Source organism: Bos javanicus, chromosome 29, assembly GCF_032452875.1.
Source record: "Bos javanicus breed banteng chromosome 29, ARS-OSU_banteng_1.0, whole genome shotgun sequence".
Lineage (NCBI taxonomy): Eukaryota > Metazoa > Chordata > Mammalia > Artiodactyla > Bovidae > Bos > Bos javanicus.
In genome coordinates, this window is record NC_083896.1 from 31,023,589 (window position 1) to 31,050,309 (window position 26,721).

Genomic DNA, 26,721 nt, shown 5'->3' on the forward strand with positions numbered 1-26,721 from the left:
GACCCAGGGACTGGCCCTGAGTCTCCTGCATTGTAGGTGGATTTTTTACCCCTCAGTATCAGGGAAGCCCTAATATCTATATATCTCTGTATGCTTGCTTGCATGCTAAGTCACTTCAGTCATGTTCGACTCTTTGTGACCCTATGGACCATATAGCCTGCCAGGCTCCTCTGTCCATGGGGATTCTCCAGACAAGAATACCGGAGTGGGTTGCCGTGCCCTCCTGCAGGGGATCTTCCCAATCCAGAGATTTAACCCAAGTCTCCCACATTGCAGGGAGATCCTTATCTACCTGAGCCACCAGGGAAGCCCAAGAATACTGGAGTGGGTAGCCTATCCCTTCTCCAGGAGATCTTCCTCACCCAGAAATCAAGCCGCAGTCTCCTGCATTGCAGGTGGATTCTTCACCAGCTTAGCTACCTGTATCTCAGAATACATGTAGTTGTCTATGTATCCATGCTTCTATCTACCAATCTATCACTTATTTCTACCACGCATACACACATGCACACACTGAGAACTGTCCATATTTCAAAGCTCCTGTCACTATAGGATTCTAGTCCTCTGGAAAGTGGGCCAGATCTATTCCAGCTATTTGATTATAAAGTGCCAACCCTCCAACCCCTTCAAGATTGGTAAAGTTGAGACCCAGGCAAAGCTGAAAGCTACCCTGTGTGCTATGCTGGTCACCCTGCATGGCTCCCTTCCATCCTTCTCCTGACTCTAAGGCAGAGTTACTGTTATTATTAATATTTCTAATATGTAGAAGGAACAGGCTTAGAGCAACATGCTTGAGGTCAGTGTTAGGAGGAGGTCAAAGCCATGCTCCATGTTCTCTATCCCAGCTGTTTACTGTATCCTGACTCCGGTAGCACTCCTGGGGAGGACCCTGGTTTTTACTTTATTTCTTATTCTTAGAGCAGGAAGCTGTGATCTTCCATTTCTGGTCATTCCAAGCTGAATGTTTAAGCCTAGAATGAAAACTTATCTGCTGCAAATAGTTTCTCAGGGATTAACAGAGAAACAAAATAAAAACAAAACCAAATTGCTCAAAAATATGCCTGCTTGCACAAAGAGCATTTACTTGAAGCTAAACCATAAAATCCTACTTTTTTCCCTTTACAGATGTAATTGTTACATATGTTCATTATGAATTCATAATGAGGGCCCAGAACAGATGGTGCTGACTTAAAATGACATGCACTGCAAGCGATGCTGGTCCATACGAGGCTGCTGCTGTCCCTGAAGGCACCAAAGGAGGGGTGGTGGTCAGCAGAGAAGCCCTGAGGCTGGTCTGGCTTGCCTGTGGCCCGGACACGAGCTGCTGGGCACTGAGCCATATTTGGAAGAATCTTGGAGCAGAATTTGGAGCGAGTCCTGTACTTGTCACAGCCTTCTTGGTGTCCTAAGGTATATCCTAGCAGTCAGAGCAACAGGATCTGGGGACTTATCCTGCCAGAATTGGCTTGAGTCCTGGAGGAGACAGGCAGGGCTCCTATCTGGTGTCAGAGACCCCTCACTGTGGGGGGGTGGTCTTCTCCCATGTGCCCCACGCATGGGTGATCTGTCTGGTCTGGTGGACTTGGCTTGACTCCTCTTCTGAGCTCACTTCTCCTCCCAGTGTGAATATGCTGCTCTTCCTCTTATACCCAAGCCTGGGTGGAGGATGGGGCGCTGACCTCAGTAATCTGATGTATTAGTTCATGCTAATATTATGCTAATATCATGGAGTGGAGGTCACGCCGTCATATCTCTTATGCCACTTAATCCACACAAGTTTCCAATTATTTGTCATTGTAGGCTTTTGGAATCTCATTCTAAGTGAAAGACGCCAGGCTTGAATTGAGGTCCGTTTGATTGCAAAGCCCATGATTTGTCTAATAGAGCCTCTTGTAAGCATTAAGGTTGGTTAAAGATTAAATTTGTAATCCTCTTCTGCGAGGATATTAATGATTTTTTTCAGGAGATGCTTACAAGTGAAAATCTGAGCTCAGACAGTTGGCTATTGAGGGTGGAAACTCAGTTTTGAGGGATGAGAGTCATCTCCAGGTGGAGACCATGTAGACTTAATCCTCAGAGGACATCACAAACATGCTGCTTACATTTCACCATGAGCTTGTGTTAGCTTTTCCCTGTTGCCCTTTGCTCCCACAGATTCCCTTTAAATGGCCATGATTTCAACTCCAAGGACTAGAGGAACCTTGCAGAGAGTTCTGATCCATGTGTGAAGATGAAAAAGCACTATAATTCCCTCCATGTCCTCTTGCAACTATTCAGGTAGGATGAGTACTGACTGGTGAAAGGAAAGTGAAATCTGGGGAGTGGGCTGTAACTACAAAGGCCACATACTTGGACTTCCCTGAAAACTAAAACTCCTGTGAATATTACTCAGCCATTATAAGAATGAAATAATGCAGTCTGCGGCAACCGGAATGGACCTAGATTGTCAGACCGAGTGAAGTCAGACAGAGAAGGAGAAATATCCTATGACATCCCTCACATGTGGAATCTGAAAAGAAATGATACAAATGAACTTATTTTCAAAACATAAACAGACACGCAGACTTAGAGAATAAACTTATGGTTGCCAGGGGAAAGGATGAGGGGAAAGAATAGTTAGGGAGTTTGGAGTAGAATGTACATGCTGTTGTATTTAAAGGGAATAACCAACAAAGACCTACGGTATAGTTCAGGGAACTCTGCTCAATTGTTATGCGCCAGCTTGGACGAGAGGGGAGTTTGGGGGAGAATGGATACACACACACACACACACATACACACACACACACACACACACACACACACACATATATATATGGCTGAGTCCTTTTGCTGTTCATCTGAAACTGTCACAATATTGATAATTGGCTATATCCCAATACAAAAGTAAAAGTTAGAAACACCTAAGACTCCTTTTGCAGGTTGGAGGAATTAAAAAAAAAAAAACAGTTAAATAGATGAATATCATTTCTGTCATGTACCAACACTGCATCCTACTGAACAAAGAAAGTGAAAGTGTTAGTGGCTCAGTCGTGTCCGACTCTTTGCCACCGTGTGGACTATAGCCCACCAGGCTCCTCTGTCCATGGAATTCTCCAGGCAAGAATACTGGAGTGGGTTGCCATTCCCTTCTCCAGGGGATCTTCCCGACCCAGGGATTGAACCCAGGTCTCCCTCATTGCAGGCAGATTCTTTACAGTCTGAGCCACCAGGAAGACTACCAGTAAGCCATGTGTGTTTACTGCTAAGGTCCACTTCATTAATTTAAAGGATAAATTGTGGAGATTTTGTTTCCGTGAGATGCATCTCACAGACTTCATGCTCTATCATACGATGGGGGAAGAAATAAGCGTTTGGTCTCTCTTTTCTCCAGAGACTGTTGGAAGACTTTGTATGGACATAAACCTTCCTGCAAAGAGGCAGCTACATCACCCCTCACCTGCACCCCAGCCTGGCTGTATCAGAGGACGACTATCTCTAGAGAAGGGGATGGGGTGTGAGGTCCCAAGGGTTCCATCACTGGCCTTGCATCCTGACCACCTCAGACAAGCCCCCACCACCTGAGTCTCAGTCCTCATCCATGAGAGAAATGAACACGATGAAATTTCTTCTTCTTACTTCAGAGAAATGTTATAAGAGCAAATGAGAGAACACGGTCAAAAGCCTTTTGTAAATTTTAACCTGCTTTGCAGATATCTGCCGCTTCTAGAATATCCTATTAACACAGGGTTTCACAACTTTAGCACTGTTGATATTTTGGGTCAAATCATTCTGTTTGGGGGAAAGACAGCTGTCCTGTGCATTCAGTTCAGTTCAGTTCAGTTGCTCAGTTGTGTCCGACTTTTTGCGGCCCCATGGACTGCAGCACACCAGGCTTCCCTGTCCTGTGCATTACAGGATTTTAAACAGCATCCCTGTCTTCAACTCATTAGATGCCAGTAATAGGCTTCCCTCCATATAGTGTCTCTGGGCATTCTGAAATATTTCCTGGTGGGCAAAATACCTCCATCAATTAAGTATGACCTTGGATAAATCATTTAAGCTCTTTGAGCCTTAGTTTCCTCATCTGTGGTACATGAATAATAATAAGCACACCAACCTCATATGTATTATGTATCCTCACTGTGAGGATTAAATGAGATGATGCACATGATTCAGTCAACAGTGTCCATGGTGTACATGGTACATGATCAGGAAATATTTGCTTTTATTTGAAGATAATATCTCTAGTGTAAAGCTGTCCACATAGAAACACAAGCCAGGGAAGTGACCTTTCTTGGCCCCTAACCCTGCATTATACTCTATGCAGTGTGCACACAGACTTCCTGCACCATGTCCCAAATATGTTCCAATGAATAATTGTCAGGAAAACAAGATTAGGGTCGGGGGGATACCAAATGCAGGCTTCCCTGGTGGCTCAGATGGTAAAGCGCGCACCTGCAATGCAGGAGACCTAGGTTCAATCCCTGGGCCAGAAAGATCCCGTGGAGAAGGGAATGGCAACCCACTGCAGTATTCTTTCCTGGAGGATTCCATGGATAGAGGAGGCTGGCGGGCTACAGTCCATATGGTTGCAAAGAGTCAGACACAACTGAGTGACTAACACATGTGCACATACTAAATACAGCGGAGAAACAAGTTTGGGAAAGTCGGTGTTTTCCTTTTGCAGTATTAGACTTCTTAGAGCTGTTAAGCACACAAATAGGCAAGTGTCCAAATATTTGGTTCACCGTGCAGACTTGTCCACACTGATGGGCCTGTTCTCTTGGGCACCAAAGGCACCTTGATAAAGGATGTATTATGCTAAATGTGGAAGAGGGGGAGGTTTGCTATTCTTTAAACTAACAAATCAAAGAGGATTGGAACCCTACTAATGGAAAGAAAGTCATGCAAAATGAGCTAAATTGCCCACATTTAGCCTGAGGGAAAAACTGAGACCCATAGCTTTTGGAGTAGTATTCTGCTCTATCAAGAGGATATTTATTAATATACATATATTTTTTTTCTCTTTGTGACTATTAAACCTATTTTCAGTGCAGAAATAGAGATGCAGACATAAAGAATGGACATGTGGACACAGTGAGGGAAGGGGAAGGTGGGAAGAATTGGCAGATTGGGATTGACATATATGCACTACCATGTGTAAAATAGATAACTAGTGGGAAGCTGCTGTAAAGCACCGGGAGCTCAACTCCGTGCTGTGCTGACCTAGAGGGGTGGGATATGAGGGGGAGGGAGGCTCAAGGAGGAGGGAGATGTATGTGTACAAATAGCTGATTCTTTGCACAGCAAAAGTGAACACAATCTTGTGAAGCAATACTCCAATAATAAATAATAAATACTCCATTAATAAAGTAAAAAATAGAACAGAGGATATTCATGTAGGCACATGTAATGCGGAAACTTGCTTATAGATTTGAAACAAACATATATAATATTCAATGTATGTACACACACATGTACACACACACGTACACACACCTAGGTTCCTGACGATGAAAGGGTAGTTTTCATTTTTTGTTGGCTTTTTCCCCTTGATGTCTCATGTGACAGTGAGAATTTTATTTGTTTTCTCCTGTGTGACTTGGGACCTTTTTACTAATTTTATGAAATTCCACATGATCTCAGGATATGGTCCATGGAAGCAGAGCAATGAAGTAGTTTATAGAACTGTTGGAGAAAGAACCTCCCTTTGTGTTAATATCGGCTCCTGCTTCCTTGCAAAGAGTTACATTTTATGCTGTGCTGTCTACCAGGAAAGCCTGATCCCATCACCTCAATTCTATACTGGAATAGAATGTTAAGATAACTGGCTCAGGGACTGTCCCAGGGAATTGCTCAGAGAGGCTTGGGGGCTGGCCAGAAGGGAATTGAACCCTGGTGAACTCTCCCAGAGCCCTGGGGTTATCACAGCCTCCTAGTGACAGTTGCCTCAAGTCAGAACCCAGCGTCCTTCATAATTGATTTTTCTCTAGTTACAAAACTTGCCATTCTTGCACTAAGTTTTTCCCCCATAAAACTTGTGTGTCTTTTTAGCTGGAAATGGAAGCGACTGGGAGAAGTGATGATCTAGAAAAAGACGGTTGCATATCATGGTTGCCCTTCCAAGCATCATTTAAATGCTCTGTCTTATTACAGTGCCTGTATCTGGGGACAGTGTCACACTTTTGCAGCAATATAGTTACAGCTGCAATGGCACTTCCATTATAAACCCCTGTCTTCAGGTGCTCATGACAGCCTTGGGGGAAAATCACTCTTTGGGCTGAAATTTCTCATATCTGTTCTCACCTCCGAGGTGAAATTCTTGTTTTAAAGTCTGGTAGAAAGCTCTGTATCTGTGACTATGTAAGGCCTCTCAAAGGACCCCTGGGAGTGGGGCTGAGGGTAGGCATTAGCTATCAGGAGAGTGAGATTTGAGAAATTCGGGGTCCTCATCTGTGTTCTATCTGGGAGTCAGGGCCCCAGGATCACTTCACGGATTCTACCCTGGAGTGATACGAGGCGATTTTGCAAGTGAAGCTTATTTCTCTGATTCCTGGGTGTTGGAGAGAGAGTGTTCATTCTAGAAGCAGGAGAGTGAAGGAATTCTGCAGGGAACCTTAGATTCACTGCTCTCACATCTGCCTAGGCACCCTATGTCAAAGTGGACGTGAGTCTTTTGGCAGTGATCTAACCCCACCATCATCCGTGCTGTTGTTCAGATGGCTTTCTCAGCCTGAAATTCCCTTTCTGCCCTATTCTATCAGAGTCCCAATCTTCCCATAAAATCCAACTCATATGGCACTTTCTCTGAGCCCCATATGCCACCTGTTGTATCCATGAAACTCTTCTTGTGCTGTATTTTTCCAGCATGCTGTTCTTTATTGGATAAGAATTGCTTTGTGACACTGCAGTTATAGTTTCTATAGTAGTTAGTTTCTACTGTACAGTGGAGTGAATCAGCTACACGTGTACATATATCCCCTCCCTTGTGGACCTCCCATCCACCACCATCCCGCTCCTCTAGGCCATCACAGAGCACTGAGCTGAGCTTCCTGAGCCTTACAGCAGGTTCCCGCTTCAGGATTTTCTACCTCCATTGGAGTCACTCCCATAACTTCTGCTGCTCCTCTCTTTCAATAGGTCACAAACTTCCCAGGGGTAAAGGACTCGAACTTTTGCAAACAACAAACAGCAGTATTGCCTATCAGATACTCAACATGTGTTTGTTAGATCAGTTCATTATCACCACTTATGCAACAAACTGTGGAAAATTCTTCAGGAGATAGGAATATCAGGCCACCAGACCTGAGAAATCTATATGCAGGTCAAGAAGCAACAGTTAGAACAGGACATGGAACAACGGACTGGTTCCAAATCGGGAACTGCTTATTTAATTTCTATGCAGAGCACACCATGAGAAATGCTGGACTGGATGAAGCACAAGCTGGAATCAAGATTGCCAGAAGAAATACCAATCACTTCAGATATGCAGATGACACCACCCTTATGGCAGAAAGTGAAGAGGAACTAAAGAGCCTCTTGATGAAAGTGAAAGAGGAGAGTGAAAAAGTTGGCTTAAAACTCAGCATTCAGAAAACTACAATCATGCCATCTGGTCCCATTACTTCATGGCAAATAGATGGGCAAACAATGGAAACTGAGAGACTTTATTTTTGGGGGGTTCAAAGACATTGTATATTGTGATTGCAGCCATGAAATTAAAAGACACTTACTCCTTGGAAGAAAAGCTATGACCAACCTAGACAGCATATTAAAAAGCAGAGACATTACTTTGCCAACAAAGGTCCATCTAGTCAAAGCTATGGTTTTTCCAGTAATCATGTGCGGATGTGAGAGTTGGACTATAAAGAAAGCTGAGTGCTGAAGAATTGATGCTTTTGAACCGTGGTGTTGGAGAAGACTCTTGAGAGTCCTTTGGACAGCAGAGATCCAACCAGTCAATCCTAAAGGAAATCAGTGCTCAATATTCACTGGCATGACTGATGTTAAAGCTGAAATTCCAATACTTTGGCCACCTGATGTGAAGAACTGACTCATTGGGAAAGACCCTGATGCTGGGGAAGATCGAAGACAGGAGAAGGGGACAATAGAGGATGAGATGGTTGGATGGCATCATCGACTCGATGCAGATGAGTTTGAATAATCTCTGGTGGTTGGTGATGGACAAGGAAGCCTGATGTGCTGCAGTCCTTGGGGTTGCAAAGAGTCGGACACGAATGAGGGACAGAACTGAACTCATGCAACAGTAGCCATATTCTAACACTCTTCAACATGATAGCACTCTTGGAGACGTTGAACTCCCAAACCTAAATAGACATGACTCTTGCCCTTGGCAAGCATGTGATTTGGGATGTGTAGCAAGAAGGAAGGAAAAAAATGAAAAGAAATAGTTATAAGACAAAGCTGGATTAGAACCATGGTGTGCCTGGAGTAGAGTTTTAGCATCAGAGCATTGATGGACAATGTCTTTGTGAATGGAGGGTGTAGGATGGATATATGGTTGGGGGAAGGATCTAGGCTGGGGAGGTCTGTTTGGATCCACTTCACTAAATTATGGAAAGCTTCCCTGATGGCTCAGTTGGTAAAGAATTTGTCTGCAAGGCTGGAGACTGCCTGCAATGCAGGAGATGCAGGTCTGACGCCTAGGTCAGGAGGATCCTCTGAAGAAGAAAATGGCAACTCACTCCGGTATTCTTGCCTGGGAAGTCCTGTGGACAGAGGAGCCTGGCAGGCTACAGTCCATGGAGTCATAAGAACTGGACACAACTTAGTGACTAAACCACAACGTCATGAAAAGCTTTATAAGATGCTATCAGTAGAGGTTAATCCAGAGCACTTTCTAGGATGGTTTTCAAAATTGTTCAGGAAATAAATCAACTTGCTTTTACACCTCCAGCAAATGTTAGTCTTTTTAACAATACACCTCAGGAGGGCTCACAGTCTTCCTTAAATGGACCCCCACCAGACTCATGTAAGATTGTTGAAAAGCCAAGATAACTTTAAATACAAAGTGTGTCTCAAAGTGAAGTTTGAAGTATCCTCCATCCCCCATTTTCAGCATCTCTGTTATTCAAGTCTCCCCACCAATTGATTGCTTGTGTTTTGTCTCTTCTCGTGTCTCTGTTGTATTGAATTTGAGGTCTGTTCTGCCCAGGAGACCCAGCCTGACGGGGAGTATGTGGAAAGTGATCAGAGCCAGCACTTGCTCCTTAATTCCACCTGCTGTGTCGCTCCCCGAATGACACCAGGAATCAGCGCACAAACGAGCCACCGTGAGTCCTTGTCTCTGTGCGGCGGCTGCGTTTGCTACCTTATTACTGAACAAGCTATCTTTTTGGATAGAATGCCCCTCCGGTCAATTTTCAAATGGATTTGGATGTTGGAAGATCTTCTCAGCTTCTGTGATTAAATCCAACTCAGGATTTAAAAGCAGGCATTCTGCACATTTGGGATAATTAACTAAAGCTGATCCCACTTTATCCCAAATCCCTGTTGACCTATTTTAGGTGTAATGTTTCAAGAGTTGCGATCCAGAGGTGGAAACAGTCAGTCAGCAGCCTCTTGCCACTCCCTCCCATTCCTTCTCTCCCCAGTCCCCCACATTTTCCACTTTCATGCCTAACTATCCCCCTGGAAGTTAAATTGAGTTCAGCACTCTTTTTTTAGAAAGCTCACCAGATGCAAACTTGGCACAAGGTTCGAGTATAGAGCCCTGAGACCCAGGGAGTCAAACGGGTCGGCTCACCTTGAAAGCTCTGAATGCTCCCATCACACGACCTTGAGTATGCTAGCTGTGCATACTCAGGGCGCTACAAGACTGTTCCTTTCTCCAGGCTGCTAATCACCACCACCCCAAAAGCTCCCTCTCTCCTTCTTCCTCTGTCTTTGACCACCTCTCTCTCTCTCTCTCTTTCTCACCCCCCATCTAACATGTGTGCAGAGTCGAGGGAGTAAAAGACAAAGAAGTAACAAAGAAACCCAGCAGAAGTGTCTGAGCCCTCAGATAAGACACACTCTTTCACTATGCACTCTATTCTATTCTTAACTCCAGAAGGAAAAAAAAGAAAATAAACAATCAAATGACCCTGCTAATTGTACAGTTACAAAATAAGGTGAAATGACATTTAAACGGGTATTGAGAGTTGTTCTTTACACAAAAAGTTTTCCCATTGTACAGCAAGCACCCCTTCTTTTCCTTCCTTTCTACTTTTCTGACCTCTGCCGTTATCTCTAGATTTATCAGCAATACTAGATGGCTTTTTCACATCAGTAAGCACCATCCAAAATATAACAATCAGAAGGAATCAGAGAAAATAAATCAATGTCCACAAACAACCGACCAATTTTGGCAAGTACAATTTATTCATAAAAGCTACAGTTCACTGGGGATTCTCTTGTCTTGCATCCACAATGCCCTTGATTCAGATGCCAGCGTGGTGAGCGCCAGGTGGCAGCCAAGATGGGAAGACGAGCATTGTTCCATCCTCGCGGCTTTGTTCTCTTAATGCCTCTGGTCTCCTTCTTTTTAATCTCAGAGGCGCATTTCATTCTAGGAATTCTAAAGGATTGTTATCCTAACTAATTGAAGATAGATAGAAATTAAAGTTGAACAGGCCTTGGGTTTTTCGGTGGGGGGAAAGTGGTGCAGGGAAGGGTTTATTAAAAGGAGGGTTGCTGGTCCTGTTGAGAGGCTCACTGCTCCAAGAATTTCCGATGCACCCTCCTGATCATGCATATCATTGCCCCTCAGAGGTCAACATCATTCACCAGCAGAAACCATCTTAGCAGAAAGGCTCCCATATTTCAGTTCTATATTCTGTCTGGATTAATCGCATATTTTTCCCAAAGGGACTCTATGTTTCCCAGCCAACACTACAGATATTTTGTGTCAGATCCCCTTTTACTTTCTAGCCTACACTCACTTTCTTAAGGATTTCGTGTCCTCTCTTTTTGCAAGTCTGCTTACGTCTGGGGTTGGAAGGGGAGGCTGTATACCTTATATTTCAGTTAGGGACCTGAGAAAGGTCAACAGGAGAAAAGTGGGGAGAAGGATGGAGAGATGTCCAACTAGCCAGAACTGTGGGTGGGAGACACGGTTGGAAAATATACAAGAAAAGCATTCTTTGACCTGTAAACAAGGGCTTCTAGCCCTGAAAACAGAGTAAATTGTTCTGCTGACAATAATTAATCAGCAATAATAGTTTGCACTCCTAGCTCAGCTTTCATCTGGCAACCTCAAAGCACTTCACAAACCGCACTTAATTAGGGCTCTGGCTCCCTGCAGAAGGTGAGCAGGTATTAACTGCACCCTTCATCCTTCGAGGACACAGGTTCAGTGGCCCATCCAGTGGCTGGTTACTCTGTCCAGTGGGGAAGAAAGGAGCCCTCAGTCAGTTTGCCGGGGTCCACATCTGTGTCACTGAAGTGGCGGGCAGTGACCTGCCTGCGTGACCGGTGTGTACTGTTGCTGATCAGTCGCCAACCTGACACAGTCGTGCTGTGAGCGTAGCCCACTGGTCCTGTCCTCACCTGGGCTGACTAGCTGGCTCGCAGCCTCTTATCTGATCACAGCGTGGAAAATCTCAGCTTCCTGTTCCCAAAGCAAGCTGGGAGGTGAACTTGCCTGCACAGACAGTATTTAATTTGTGACGGCTTGATGAGGTTAGTCACCTTGCTTGTCGCTGCTGTGTTCTCCCTGCCGCGTGTTCGCCAGACTTACTTTCTGTCGGTGCCTTGTCATGAGGGCGGATGGAGAAGGATCCGAGAGGAAAGGAGGGGAGATGCTCCTGGGACGGGGGTGCGGGGTATGCTGCCACTGCCCTTTTCTGCCCATCCTCCTGTTGGCCCTGGGCTGGCAGCTGCTGCTGCCTGCTCCCCCACCCCCGGGCCCCCCAGATGGAAGGAGGGAAGATTAACTCTCCCTGCATCTCTTGCCAGGGCTGTGTGGTGGATTAGGTTGGCAGACAGACCCAGATAGCTTCATCTTTGGGAGCTGGAAGATTTCTCAAGGTCATTCTGCAATGCACATATGTTTCTGAGTTGCTCCGGGAAGCCAACTGCTAGGTCCACTCAGACCCTGGGTTTCTGAATTATGAGAGGGATTCCTAAACTGCTAGCACTGGCATTGCTTTTCATGTCAAACATTTTGCAGAACACACCCCGTACAAATTTCCCCACAATAAAACATTAAGGTATTATTAGTCCTCTTAATACTTGTATTATGGGAAATGCAAAATGACAAACAGCTATTGTAAAATTTGATAATGATCTTGTACAAATACACATTTTATTTATGATAATATAAAATACTCTGGAAAATAAAATAAGTGTGGATGTTTTTGCAAAGCACTGATTTTTTTATTTTTTAGGTGAGCGATGACACTTAATGCACACTCAAATTTGAAACTTCTTACAATAACTATATCCTTCAAGGGCCCTTGGCACGTAGGTTGGAAACTTTTGATTTATAATATAAAGCAAATAAAAATTGGGGATGACTAAACCTGTGAGACGGAGAAGGCAATGGCACCCCACTCCAGTACTCTTGTCTGGAAAATCCCATGGACGGAGGAGCCTGGTAGGCTGCAGTCCATGGGGTCGCTAGGAGTCGGACACGACTGAAACGACTTAGCAGCAGCAGCAGCAAACCTGTGAGAACTCTCAGAAATGGACCTAACACTTTTTGGATGATTGGACTATTTGGTTGAATATTTATGCCAAGGGAGGACCATTTGGGGGAATGCTTTGAATCCTCAGAAACACCTCTTTCATGAGTTTCTTCCACCTTCCATGCATCCTGGATTTCTCTTTAGTGTCTTTTTCCCCCTGGAGATATCAAAGCATTTTTTAAAATTGACTACAGTGAGGATTACAAAAGTCATACAAAACAGAACCATGGTGTATCTGCAGTGTATCAGAGAGGCTCTAAATTATTATTTGAAATCTTTTCTTTTTCTGCATTATCAAGGTCTAGAAGGCCAACAAAGAGAGCTAAGGAGGATCCAGGGCTCAGAGAAATTATTGAAAGGAGAACAGATTGTTGTAAAGATCAAGCATAGCTTGATGCCATCATGGCAAGCATTTATCGAGCTCCTACTATGTCAGCATCTCCACAGAGATAAAATAACAAGGCATATGAACAATGTGTATGTCACTGCTGTTGCTGTTTTCTGCACAACAGTAGGGAAGGGTAGTTATCTTTATTCCCATTGTTGAGAAAACACAGCTCCATGTGGTATGACTTGCTCAAGGTCACATGTGGGAAATGGCAGAGCTAGACTCAGCTGCAGGTCTGATTCAGGATGAGATGCTCAGGCTGTGGCTGAGCCTACCTGTTCCGGCAGGGGCTCCCTTGTTCCTAAATGTCACTTGAAAAGCAAGTTGCTTCACAGCCGTGAGGGCTCACACTGCTGGTGTCGCTTTTGGTAGATGGCTGGCTGCCTCACGTGCACTGGGATGGGCATCACTGCGGGTTCTGCTACCCAAGAAAAGAGGTGATGGAGAGTCTTCCCTTATGGAGCGTTTTCCCAGATGTGGCAACTTGTAGAATCAGAGACACTAGTATCAGCTTTAAAGGAAAGATCTGTGACCTCAGAGCCAAGTTCGAGGCTGAGATACACCAGCGTTTGACTTTTCACAGGATGCTTGACTTCCCTAGACTTCAGTTCTCCTTTCTATAAACTGATGATTCATCCAGTCCCTAGGAAATTGTTTGAGTCTCAGTCATTGGTCTAGCCTTGTGTTGGGTGGCTGTTCTCTGCCTTATAGGAACTCAATCTAGTGGCAGACGAATTAAAATGGAATGGTAATTCAGTGAAACAAGTGGAATAATACAGACTGAGAAACCTTTTACGGATGCCTAATGAAATCAAGGAAGGCATCGCAGAAAAGGTGACATTTGAATCCAATTTTGAAGACATACAAGGCTTCCCTGATAGCTCAGTTGGCAAAGAATCCACCTGCAATGCAAGAGACCCTGGTTTGATTCCTGGGTAGGGGAGATCTGCAGGAGAAGGGAAAGGCTACCCACTCCAGTATTCTTGGGCTTCCCTTGTGGCTCAGCTGGTAAAGAATCCGCCTGCAATGCGGGAGACCTGGGTTTAATCCCTGGGTTGGGAAGATCCCCTGGAGAAGGGAAAGGCTCCTCACTCCAATATTTTTGCCTGGAGAATTCCATGGACTGTATATTTAGACCATGGGGTTGCAATGAGTTGGACACGACTGAGTAACTTACACTTTGAATTGATCAGATGAGGAGTTCAATTCAGTTAATTGGGATGTGCGGGTATGTGTGTGTATTTGTATGTGTATGTGTCTCTATTATGTACCTGTGCTAGGTTTTGGGTGAACAATTGTAAATAAGACAAATACCCCATCTGTAAGATGTTTAATCTGATTAGGGAATGAGGTCACTCAGCATGGAACATTAAAAGCTGCAGTCAGCGTACACAGGAGCACCTCCGACTCACCTAGGGCAGGAGGAGAATTTCAGGCAGAGGAAATGGCTGTGTCGAGATGATGGAGGGCGAATGAGCACCACAGCAGCAGTGCAGTGTTGATGGGTGAAATGTAGATGACAAGGCTGGAGACCCTCCTAGGGGGTGGCCGGTAAAGGGTCACCCATACTTACTTAGGATTTTACCCTGATGTGATGGAGGACTTTAATCAGGGGAGCAGACTAAAGGAGAGCTTTTGGTGGGAAGAAGGAGGAATTTCTTCTGAAACTGGAAATAATAGCCCAAAGGAGAGAGTACGGGAGTAGGACCCCCATATGGGAAGTTCTTGCAGTGGGACCAGTAGGTGGGTTGGCAGATTGAAAATAGCTGATGCAAGAAACGGCCCTGAATTAGAAGACACAATTCACAGATTGATGAGGTTTGGGGGTAAAAGAAGGACTCAGGGGAAAGGGCAGAGTGAGAACGGTATCTAGTTTTCCAAAGAAGAGAAGGCCTTATGGAGAAGTCCTGAGTTCCCATCTGGATGTATTCAGTGAGGTGCTCATTGCTCAGGCAGAGGTGTCCTCTTGGTCAGGTGGGGATTCGTGGTCAGATCTCCAGAGAAAGGTAGGAGCTGGAGGTTTGGATTTGGTCAACATGACAATGTGGGTGTACCTGTGGTGATGAGAAGGATGAGAGTGGAGGACCAATGATACCAAAGAAGGGGAAGTCTGGGGATTGCACTAAAGTGGATTCACTGTTAGGAGACTCAAAGAGAAAACCAGACAGCCTCGAGGAAGATCAAGAATGACTAAGATCCTGGAGGTTAACATAGGATGGGCAGTGAGCTACAGAAGAGGATGGAAATGGAAGATGAACCATTAGAGGACCACTGCTGGGCTCACAAAGTACTAGCATCTCCTTTATGCATGTCATGAGGCTGTTCTGTGGGCCGATGAGCCAACACGTGTGAGAACAATAGCCTATGAAATGCTGGGCAAAGGTCAATTATGTGCTCGCTGCCTGCATCTCTTCTCCTTCCCCTTCTCCAATGTCACTCACTCCTGAACACTATTTGCAGCTGCCAGCCCCTTCTAGAGAACAAAGCCACCTATATTGCTTATCCACCTCCTCCTATGCTGATGCTGATCCTTATTTCTTTGTTTGTGCTGTTGGCTCTTCCAAGAAAGCCTTGCCAACATCAGCTTGTATCTTATTAACCCCTGAAGATCCTTTGGGACTGATTTTTAGCACCTCCTCCAGGAAGCCTTCGCTGATTCTCAGCAGTGGAAACCACTCCCTCATTCTCCCACTAGGTACCCAAGGCTGGGTAAAATGCCCCTTCTCTGGTCTTCCCTGACACCCAGTGCCTCTCAGTATCATCATACATTCTTGTTCATCCTTCACTGTATGTGTGTGGGTGCATGCTCAGTCATGTCCAACTCTTTGTGACCTTGTGAATTGTAGCCTGCCAGCCTCCTCTGTCCATAGAATTTTCCGGGCAAGCGTACTGGAGTGGGTTGCCATTTCCTACTCCAGGAGATTTTCCCCACCCAGGGATCAAACCCGCATTTCTGTGTCTCTTGCCTTGGCAGGAGGATTCTTTACCACTGTAACACCTTGTGTAGTATATTCATTTAATGTCCATGATCTGTGTTCTCTTTATCAGCAACATCTGTGTCCTATTGCTCTCCGAGTCCCCACAGTCTAGCTCAATGCCTGACACTTAATAGATCCTCCATGAAGAGTTGTTGAACATGAATGAGCAAATAAGATGCAGACACCCAGGTGTTGTTTTCCTTTTCTTGCAGCCAGAGCACTCAACCTCTGAAGAACAGCCCTCGACCACTCACCTAAGAAGCAAAACATTTGGTGGGTAGCTGTGACCAGACTGGCTGGCAGCGCTAATTAAAACATTCAGCCCACGCATATGTAAATCCAGAAACAGCATGCCAGGGAAGATAACTCCTGATCCGAACTCATCCCCAGAGCTTTTCCCAAACCCAGCTGTTTAGAAACAATCTGCAGCATGGCCACTTGATAAAATTATTTCTGTTTGGTAAGTGTGGGTGGGCAGGCAGGCATGTGAAACCGGGACAATCAAGGGGCAGGAGCTGATGGGAAGTCGAATCTCAGAAGCTTTGGGAATGAAAGCACCATGAAAAAAAATCCCTAGGGACCTCATCAAGTTTGGGGTTAGCTTGAAAAGAGGAAGACATATCTGATTGTTACACTCTCCTTAGACTCTCAGACTTCAACGCTCAGTGCAGCATCAAGTCAAGTCACACACACACATTCATAGACACAAACCTGAGACAAAGTCTCTTGCAGCCCTTTGCCTTCCAGAGCTGGTATATAACTCCTTCCAGTCATCAGGTTCAAAACAGAGCAAGCCTGGAAGTTTATTTGGCACAGAGGGTTGTCTTGATCTGAGATGCTATCTTCTGAGACTCTGAGAAGCACAGTGCTTGAGAGACGGACGGGAAGAGAGAGATTTGGGTCCTCGTCCAAGCTCTAAGGCAAACTGGCCACGTGATCCCCTGAAAATCCCTTGGCTCCTCCCAGCCCCTGTCCCTTCACCCATAAAATGAGTGGTTTGAAATTAAGATCTCTAGAGATTCTTCTTACACCATGACTATGAAATGTGATGCTCTCAATCTACAGGTGAGAGCTAAGTCCCAGTTCACACAGAGAGGGTGCGTCAGACCCAGACCTCTGCAGGAATACTGTCTCCTAGGTTACAGGTTTGGACCGCCCTCTTCCCTTTAAACTCAGCCCCTGCTTTGTCATGTCTGTAGTCCCCCCTCCCCCACCCCGTGTTGTTTACTTGGCTGAAACTCTGTTATCTTCCTTCACCAGGCCTTTGAAGAATCCCTTCTTTCTTGGTCTGGCTTTTGGCCATGTTCTTGGTCAGTTGTGAGCAACTAGTCAGGTGATTGCCTGTCTTGTCACGGCGTATGTACGGAGAGGAGAGGAAAAATGGAAATCTGGTACATCTATGCCAGTGCAGCCTCATGGAACCCACACAGCTCTCTGCAGCTGGACACAGACTGGGCCAGAACTATCCAAAGTACCCTCTGGAAGTGCCCGTGGGGCTTTTCCATCACAGAGTCAGAAGTAGAGGAGCTCCCCTCTGCACACAGGGCTCCAGCTGTCCTGCTGTCTTCGGGCTTCTTCAGTCAATGGGAACATCCTCCATTCTTTTTAGCTGCATGGGGGTGGTCAGAGTTTTCAGGGGCTGGGAAGACCAAAAATCCCTCCTGTTTCTGGGGAGAGAAGGCATGACTCGATGACCCTCTTGCTTTACATGTGCTTCTTTCTAGATTCTCAATTGGTATCATTCTAACCTCAGCCTTCATCATCTGTGTTCAAGGAAGTCAGCAGAGGATCAGCAAATAATGGGACTCCATGGGTTTTATTCAATAGTTGTAATTCATTTAACCAATATTTATTAGGCGACCACTATGTGCCAGTCCTTCTGCTAGATGCCAGGAATACAAAAATGAATAAGCCTTAAACTCTGGCTTTGAAGATTCTGAATCTAGTTAGAGATTCACCTTCATAAAAGCAGTATGAGGTAGGTATTATTGATCCCGTTTTACAGAAGGGGACATCAAGCCAAAAAGTGATTCAATGTATGTCTTAAGGTCATCCAGCTCCTACGTTAGAAAGTAAGGATGCAGGCTGCACAAGTTGGCATCTGGGAGGAGAAATCCGAGCGAGCAACTTATTCCAAGAATGTGCCAGAGGTCTCCATCCCACCTCTTCGAGGGGACAGTCTGGTCTGTGAATTCCCCCTGCTTCCAGTGGGGAAGGGGAAAAATGATCCATACTCCAGACCTGAAGTCTCAAAACAGCTCTGCAGAGAGGAGATAACTATAAACAGGCACAGGGTGAAGTAACTCAGCAAAGGCATAATGAAGCCTATTCTCCGAGGCTATGGTGGGAAGCCCTGCTCTGCTCACCTCTCTGATAAGTGCTCACTGATAACTACCTATTACCTCTCCGAATCACAGGCAGTAATTACTAGACAGGAATTTAGTCTGAAAGGTGAGATGAGAGAGATTGGAGCTGGTTTGCTTTGCCTCTCTCTCCATGGTTCATGTTGTGGACACAGTGGTGTGGATCCTTTTTCATCTAAAGGATGGGATGAATTTGGGAACTCTAGGAGCCTTGTGTCTGATTGCTGAAAAGTCTCAAACACCAACATTCAGTGCTAATACTGACCTATTCCAGATGCCTTTACAAACAACCAAAGTAAGATATTAAACAAATTCAATCTAATCCCTCCATTGCCTCATTAGAACAGAACCATTTTGAGGGTCCCAGTCGCAGACCTTCAACCCATCCTAACCCGGCCCCATGAGAAAACCTTCACCCTATCCTGGTCACCTGGTAGGGATGTTTCGTTTCAATTTTTGTTTTCATTTTTTTTTTTTAATTGAAGTGTGGTTGATTTACAGTGCTGGGTTCATTTCTGCTATACTGTTTCATTTCTTGATTTGGCTCTTATTGCCTGAACCTCATTGTGTTTTGTTCCATGGCTACTGCTATTTTGGGTCTGTGAAGTCATTTCTTAAGTGAGGAAGTGTGGTCAGACACGAGAGCCCACACTCAGGAGCTTCAGCAGCTCCCCTAGTGAACAAGACACACAGAGCTTATCCAGTCTCCCCGCTTTGCTTTCCAGGAGGCATCTGAGCTGATTTCAAGGGGGATATGACAGGGTAGGGTGGGACCTTTGTGCTGGTCTCCGGGGCCACTTGACAGACTTTCTGAATAGGCAGGTCAGGACCCCAGGTGGCAGGAAGGTACTCTGCCAGCTTGAAGCACTGAGCCTGGAGGAGAAGGCACACTGGTTCTGAACATCTCTGCAGCTATCAGCCAGCGTGGGCTTGTGACGCTCTCCAACCTCTGCCTGGGCAGGAACTGGTTTCCCTGACCTTAAAGATTGCTCATCAACTGTCCCCACAACAGGGCATCCATTCTAACCTCAGGCCTCAGACACATAGGCAGGGCATCTCCAGCAAGCCCATGCCGGCCCACCCCCCTCCCCTCCTTCCTGCTCCTGCTATAATTGGGAAAATGTTTTCCTGTCTTAGAAATGCATGGGCACAGAAGATGAATAGGACTGAGGGCTAAACCCACGATTCCTATTCTACTCGACCCTGTTGTTTATTTTCCACAGAAACTAAATAATGGATCTAAACTGTTTGCTGTTATTTTAAGGAGCTGCTGATGCATGATAGACATCTTCGGAAACTTCTATGTAGATTCATGATTTTGCTTCAAATACAACCATTGTCTCCCCTCTTCCCCCCCTTACTTTTTTTTTTTTTTCCTTTTGCAAGATGTCTGCAAGGGGAAAAGGCCCTTGTGTAGCCAGGAGTTTCAGCAATGTTTTCCTTCATCTTGAAGTGGAGTCACCAGCTTTGGGCTGGGACCCTGTTGATGTCAGGACACGAACTTCATAGTCACCAGTCCCATCCCTAATTCCAGGGGCTCGAGTGCTCTGATAGCACCCGTTTTTCTCCTTATGCCCTGGATGCATGAGCGCCAAGGAGAGACTTAGACGTAATTATACAGGAATTGATGACAGAGTTAAAATTCTTATCGTTTGATTTGATTCTTATGGTTCTTGATTCTTATTACTTTGGGTTTAACTCTCAGACCATGAACATAAGGATGGAGACTCCAGAGGAAAAAAAAATATATTGAATTCATTAGAAGTCCAGTATATAATTGTTTCTGACTTCCCAGGTGGCACCAATGGTATAGAACCCATCTGCCAATGCAAGAAATGTAAGAGATGTGGGTTCAGTCCCTGGGTCAGGAAGATCCCCTGGAGGAGGAAATGGCAACTCACTCCAGTATTCTTGCCTGGAGAATCCCATGGACAGAGAAGCCTGGCAGGATATGGTCCATAGGATCGCAAAGAGTCAGACACGACTGAAATGATTTAGCAAGCACGCATACAATTATTTACACAGTTTTGGTGTTTGTAGGGAATTTAGTATTTACTCCAGCCTCATAAAGCTACTGGTGAAGAAACTGAGTGTTCAAGTGTCTGCCTAGCTCAAGGTCATCTGATCAGGTGGTGACAGACTTAGCCTGGAACTCAGATATCTCAGCCTGGTGCTCTTGATTCCTGTCTCCCTGGGCTTGTGATTTTTGCAAGAAACGGAGACTTGATGGGCATATTTGGTTATTTGGATTGTGCGTGCTTCCCCGATAGCACAGTTGGTAAAGAATCCACCTGCAATGCCAGAGACCCCAGTTTGATTCCTGGGTTGGGAAGATCCCCTGGAGAAGGCAAAGGCTACCCATTCCAGTATTCTGGCCTGGAGAAGTCCATGGAGTTGCAAAGAGTCAGACTGAGTGACTTTCACTCTTGATGCAGACAATCCCTTGATGTGTACCGTGTGCGCTAGACTCTAATGACCACAGTGTTTAGAAGACATGGGCCCTGCCTCCTGGCGGCTAGAAGGTGAGTGGCCCCAAGGCTCACTCATGGGCCTCCTCTGCTCTCTAAAGCAGGGATTCTGAGCCAGGACCTTTTGTGTAACCACCAGAGGACATTTAAAAGAACGCATCCCCAACCACTGAATGCGAATCTCTGTGGGGAATCAGAGGCATGTGTATTTTGTGCACCCTCCACAGGAGGACTCGAGGAGGCCCACAGCTCAGAGTCCCAGCTCTACCACTGCCTGATGATCGATGGGGATGGTTAGAGAAAAGCATGCAGCCTGGCCAGTGGGAGGGAGGTGGCAAGAGTGAGTTTCTGTGGTCGTCTGGAGAAAGTCTCCAGGACAGAAGAAGACTGGTGTTACTCTCTGTCCTAATCTCACCTGGGAGATGACTTGCTTGATGTCCGCATGGAGGGGTGTGAAACTAGAATGTCTATATAAAATAGGATCCGTTCTGTCTGGTCCTGTCTTAGCCCTCAGGGCTTCCAGGAATAATAACACGGAATGATTGGTCATCTCTCCCCAACCATGCACCATAATGCTCTGATTCATGTCAAAAGGCAAAACCCAAGAATCCTCCCTTATTCTCTATTTTGTGTTCCAGACCTAACATTGAAAGATAAGTCTGAGTTGGAGGGAGCCAGTAGTTCTCACTCAGAGACGGTCAGCATGAGTCAAAGGCTGCAGTTTCTAACCTCTAGGATGAAAGGCTCTCCCATGGAGGAAAGTGAATTTTCCCCCTAGTTTGCTTCTTATCTGGTTCACAGGTCAGCACTCTGCTGTTAGGAGACTCCAGTGAAGCTTCTGACCAAGTGGAATGGGGCGGGCTTCTCTCCTGGAAGCCTGATCACGCTGTGGTCAGGCTCCCACCTGCAGGAACCAGGAGGAGAGGATGCCAAAGGGAGCGGGGCAGACAAACTTGGCTCACAGCCACTGAGGTGCATCCTCAGAGGGGCTACCTGCCATCTGTGCTGTCAGTGCCGGGATCAGGGTGGCAGCAGAAGTGAGGGGGAAGAGGGAAACAGAAAGGGACTGCGGTGGAAGGAAGCTGGGGAAGTACCTCGAAATAGAGATTGTTTCCAGCCAAGAATCAGCAATCTGTCCTGTCTTGGTGAGTGAGGGTCTCTGGGTCTACTGGGAATAGAGGGCACACAGGCTCTGGTGTGGACCGGGTATGTTTGGTGTGATCTGGACTGTCCTAGCTGGGGTTTCCCCTGGAGGAAATGACAGTAAGAAAACAACCACAGTCTCATTTTCAGGGCCAGGGATTTTCCTATGGAGTCTATGTGGGTCGCATTTGACTGCCAGGTATACACTTGCCAGGTATCGGCTTGTTTCAAATTCAGTTGAAATGCTTTCTATGGGACGTTCACTCACCGTGGTGCCCCAGTCCCGGTTTCCTATTCTGCTACCCACCCACTACCCCGCCCCACACACACCGAGTCTGACTTTTATATTATTGCCCTTTATCATGGGCTCTGCTGCCATCTGATCTCTCTAAGCCCTCTGCCATATTTGTGAGCCCACACAGTGACTGTTGGGGGAGGCGTTGTTAGTAACCCTCCTTCTACAGGAGGAGAAGCTGAGACTGATAGACCCCTGACTTGGCTGACGTTTCCAGGATGTTGAGTGTCAGGTGCCCGATGTAAACCTTGGACTAGCAGACTGAACAGCATTTACTTTCAGCCCCATGCAATACAAACTCTGGGACTTCCCTGCCCACCCACCCCACCGCACCCCACCCCAATGTCCCACTTTCTTTCCCCTGACCCTCTTCTATACACATGCACACACAGAGAGACACAGGCTGTGTTAGCATCCTTGGGCCTGGAAGTACCCTAGTACATCTCGCTTCCTCCTCCTTAGGCCCAAAGAAACTCAGAAACTAAGGGGGAAGATTTGCATCTCTCTAGTAATTAGTGAAGGGCTTCCCTGGTTGCTCAGTGGTAAAGAATCCATCTTCAAATGTAGGAGACACAAGAGACGCAGGTTTGATCTCTGGGTCAGGAAGATCCCCTGGAGAAGGGAATGGAACCCACTCCAGTAGTCTTCCTGGGAAATCCCATGTGCAGAGGAGCCTGGGAGGCTACAGTCCATGGGGTCGCAAACAGTTAGACATGACTGAGCATGCATGCAAGGGGGTGGGAGTAATTTGTGATGTCGAGCATCTTTTTATATGCCTGTTGACCATTTTTATATTGTCTTTGGAGAAATATCCGTTCAATTTCTTGGCCTCCTTTTAAATTGAGTTATTTGCATTTTTGCTATTGCATTGTAGGAATTCCTCCACTTTCAAGAAACAGAGTAGAGTGGTGGTTGCTGGGGGTCGGTGGGAAGAGATGGAGGTGCTGTTGAATGAGTAGAAAGTTTTAGTCATGGGAGATGAATACATTTTAGAGACTTACCATGCAACATTGTGCCTGGAGTTAACAATGAAATATGTTCTTTAAAATGTGTTAAGAGGGAGACCATAAGTATTTTACCATAATAATAATAATAAAGAAGGAGAAGAAGAGAGTAAGAGGGGAGCAGATGGGCCTGAGAGGAAGATGATGGAATTTGCACCCTGTTTCTCAGAATCTTCAGACAGGCAAAAAAAAAACCTAGATTTGTTCGAATTGGAGTCTATATACCCTCTACCCTTCTCCACCTTATTATCATAGATTAAACCAGTGCGGGTGTTTAAGAAAATGTGTCCTGAAAGAAATAAAAGCTGCAAATGCAGAAAGTTTAACAATAGCTAGATTTGGCATTGAGCTCTTGCAATACTGGTGTGAATATGCACACATTTTGGGGATGCTGTTAATGATTTCAAGATTCCCCCTCAGCTTTAAAATTTGCATTCATGTCCTCTTGGGAGTTCAGTTCACTGGGACCTGTGGCCACCTACACAGGTCATCCAGCAGCAGGTAACGGGCAGTCCTGGCTGATGGAAATTGTGCTTTGCCCTCTACTGTGCAAAAAGCTGCTGGGCCCAGATTACTTTCTGCACAAGTGTAAACCATGAACTTGTCATCCTGACCCTTCAGGCTAACATAGCTGAGAGGTCTGACCTTCCTTATCACCCATGCCAAGTGTTTTCTGTGATGAAAAAAGAATGTGTGTTTACTTCCCTTGGCGAATCATTCTTCTCCCGTACTGAAGGCCAGGGGTTACCTTCTGGATGGCAGTGAAGTGTGGGAAGGCTAAACAGCCACCGGATGAGGCCTGCTGGGGTCCCGGGTCAGATCCAGAAGAGGGCGTCACCCCCTCTTGTTGTCCTTAAGGATGGATTCATCTTGAGGGGCTCATGCACAGTAGCATTAGATAAAACATCATTTCACAGCCGAGTCCCAGGCTCAGGGCAGATTGTCTGTTCATGTCAGGGACAAATTGTACATTCACACTGCCCCTGGTTTTCTCCTGCTCTGACCTGGGTGTTGGACCACCCCTCCTGCCTCCTTGTTTGACAGTTCTTACAGGTGAGAGTGAAAGCAGAAATCGTTGCTGTTGTTTCATTGCTAGGTTGTGTCTGACTCTTTTGCGACCCCACGGACTGTAGCTCGTTCGGTTCCTCTGTCCATAGAATTCTCAAGGCAAGAATGCTGCAGTGGGTTGCCATTTCCTTCTCCAGGGGATCTTCACCACCAGGGCTCAAGTCTGCATCACTCGCATTGTCAGGCGAATTCTTTACCAGTGAGCCACTGAGGAAGCCTGGAAGTAGCAAGAGGCCCCTCAGATACTCGAGGAGGAGATAAGGTGGCTTTCCTGGTGTTCCAGCGTCTTCCTGCCTCCCCCAGGCGTGTCTCATGACTCCTTTGGGGAACAGGGCCCAGCCGAGGGGCTCAGCCAGGGTGTGGACTGTAGGCACGTGAAAGGATGGCATTTTCTCGATAGGATGTGAGAGGAGAGACCAGAGACCAGAAACAGTTTGGCACCAAGGAGCTGACCTGAAGATGGAGTGGATGTGGAAGTAAGTCCAGTCAAGAATAAAGATGGGTGTTCATCTGGGAACCGGAAGCAGAAGTGAGTTGTGATTAGACAGAGGGGTGCTTGCGCAGCAGATAATGGATGAATGAGAGCCTGCGGAGCCTTAGATTGAGATCTAATGGCGGCACAGTTCTGCCTTGGCTCCCGTTAGCGTAACGTGGCTCTCACTCCTTCCCTTACGAAGCCCCCTCCCTCAGCTCCAGCCACACAGACACCTTTCAACCTTACAGCTTCTCACCCCCAGCCCTGCCAGTTCTTTGCATCCTCTCTTCTCTCTTCCTGGCATTCTAAACCCAACCTCATGACTTGGCTACTCACCGTCTTCATTTCAGCCACTGGGCTAACTGTCACTTCCTCTAGAAGCTTCTCTGACCACCATCCCCTCCTCAGTTTTAGTCAGATGTGTCCTCCCTGTGCCCTGATAACTCCTATACATTGTCAGGTCTCTCTTTTTTAAAAAAAATTTATTTTATTGCACAAAGATTGATACGCAGTGTTATGTTAATTTCTGCTGTATGTTGAAGCGTTATATATCTGTATACATTCAGTTATACATCTAATACATTCTTTTCCATTATGGTTTCTCATAGGATATTGAATAGCTTGTCAGGCCTCTTTACAACTGTTTTATTAATTTTTACTGGAGTCAGGAAGATTCCCCTGGAGAAGGAATGGCAACCCACCTCAGTGTTCTTGCCCGGGAAATCCCATGGACAGGGGAGCCTGGTGAGCTACAGTCCATGGGGTTGAAAAAAGTAGGGCACAACTGAATGACTAGCACTTATACATGGTATCAAAGAGTGTTTATTCACTGTTATTCTCTGGCAGTAGACTGTAAGGAACAGGAAAGCAAGAGGCCATGTCTGTATTAATTCTAGCCCCTCCAGTACCTAGACTAGTCCTGCTGCTGCTGCTAAGTTGCGTCAGTCGTGTCCGACTCTGTGCGACCTCACAGACGGCAGCCCACCAGGCTCCCCCATCCCAGGGATTCTCCAGGCAAGAACACTGGAGTGGGTTGCCATTTCCTCCTCCAATGCATGAAAGTGAAAAGTGAAAGTGAAGACGCTCAGTCGTGTCTGACTCTCAGCGACCCCATGGACTGAGAGTCCTCCGTCCATGGGATTCTCCAGGCAAAAGAGTACTGGAGTGGGGTGCCACCAGTAAATTGCAAACACATTTTTATGTCTTTTGCTGAGGCACTTTCTTTCCCCTGCCCCAGGGAGCATGCCAAACATGGTTTTGGACAAGATAGATCAACTTTATCACTATCCATGATCCCTCTATTGTCCGAAGGAGTTAGTCTTGTCTCCTCCGCAATCCAGAAGACCCTTGAGGACAGAAGCTGTGTGTTCTGTTCATCTCTCTCTCTCTCCCTCCAGAGCTACTTCCTTCTGCAAAGTCTGGCAGAGCGCTGAATTTACACTAGATGCTCAGTAAAAAGTGGTAATTGATTGCAGTGCTTGACTATTAGAAAGAAGGTATTACCTCTGCTTTAAGGGATAAAACAATTTGCTTCAAACTTGTCTGAGTGTTTGGAATCAGACAAGAGTCCTCTTTAAAACAGGAAAATAGGACTTTAATAGGTCTTATTAGAAAATAAAGAGGGTCTCGCTCTCTTTCTTTCCTACAGAAGATGAAGCAGGCGTTTTGTTCGGTTGGAAATGCTGTCTGGAGCAAACAACCCTCGGGACTTGAGTGGGATGATTTGGCCACTGGAGGGCCCTTACATTTTTCCATGGAATGCAATTGAAACCTATTCAGAGTGACTAAGTAATTAATGCCACGTTTACCAAGTGTGCTCCCCAGTTCCTCTCACAACTTTTTGAAAATGCAGAATTTCAAGAAGAGCA

The 26,721-nt window shown here is 45.9% G+C and overlaps 1 long non-coding RNA gene across 4 annotated transcripts; it reads left to right on the forward strand.

Annotated features, from left to right (window-relative positions):
- Positions 1–1,157: 1,157 nt before the first annotated feature.
- Positions 1,158–26,721, forward strand: LOC133241202 (uncharacterized). 4 transcript variants are annotated; one of them, XR_009734543.1, is made up of 7 exons: positions 1,158–1,410; positions 2,155–2,277; positions 9,158–9,275; positions 16,250–16,497; positions 17,762–18,015; positions 24,779–24,907; positions 26,502–26,721. It is a non-coding gene; the product is annotated as an uncharacterized LOC133241202 (long non-coding RNA). The 4 variants fall into 4 exon arrangements; XR_009734546.1 differs by lacking the exons at positions 24,779–24,907; positions 26,502–26,721 and adding an exon at positions 21,507–22,425; XR_009734544.1 differs by lacking the exon at positions 9,158–9,275 and having other exon boundaries at positions 1,159–1,410.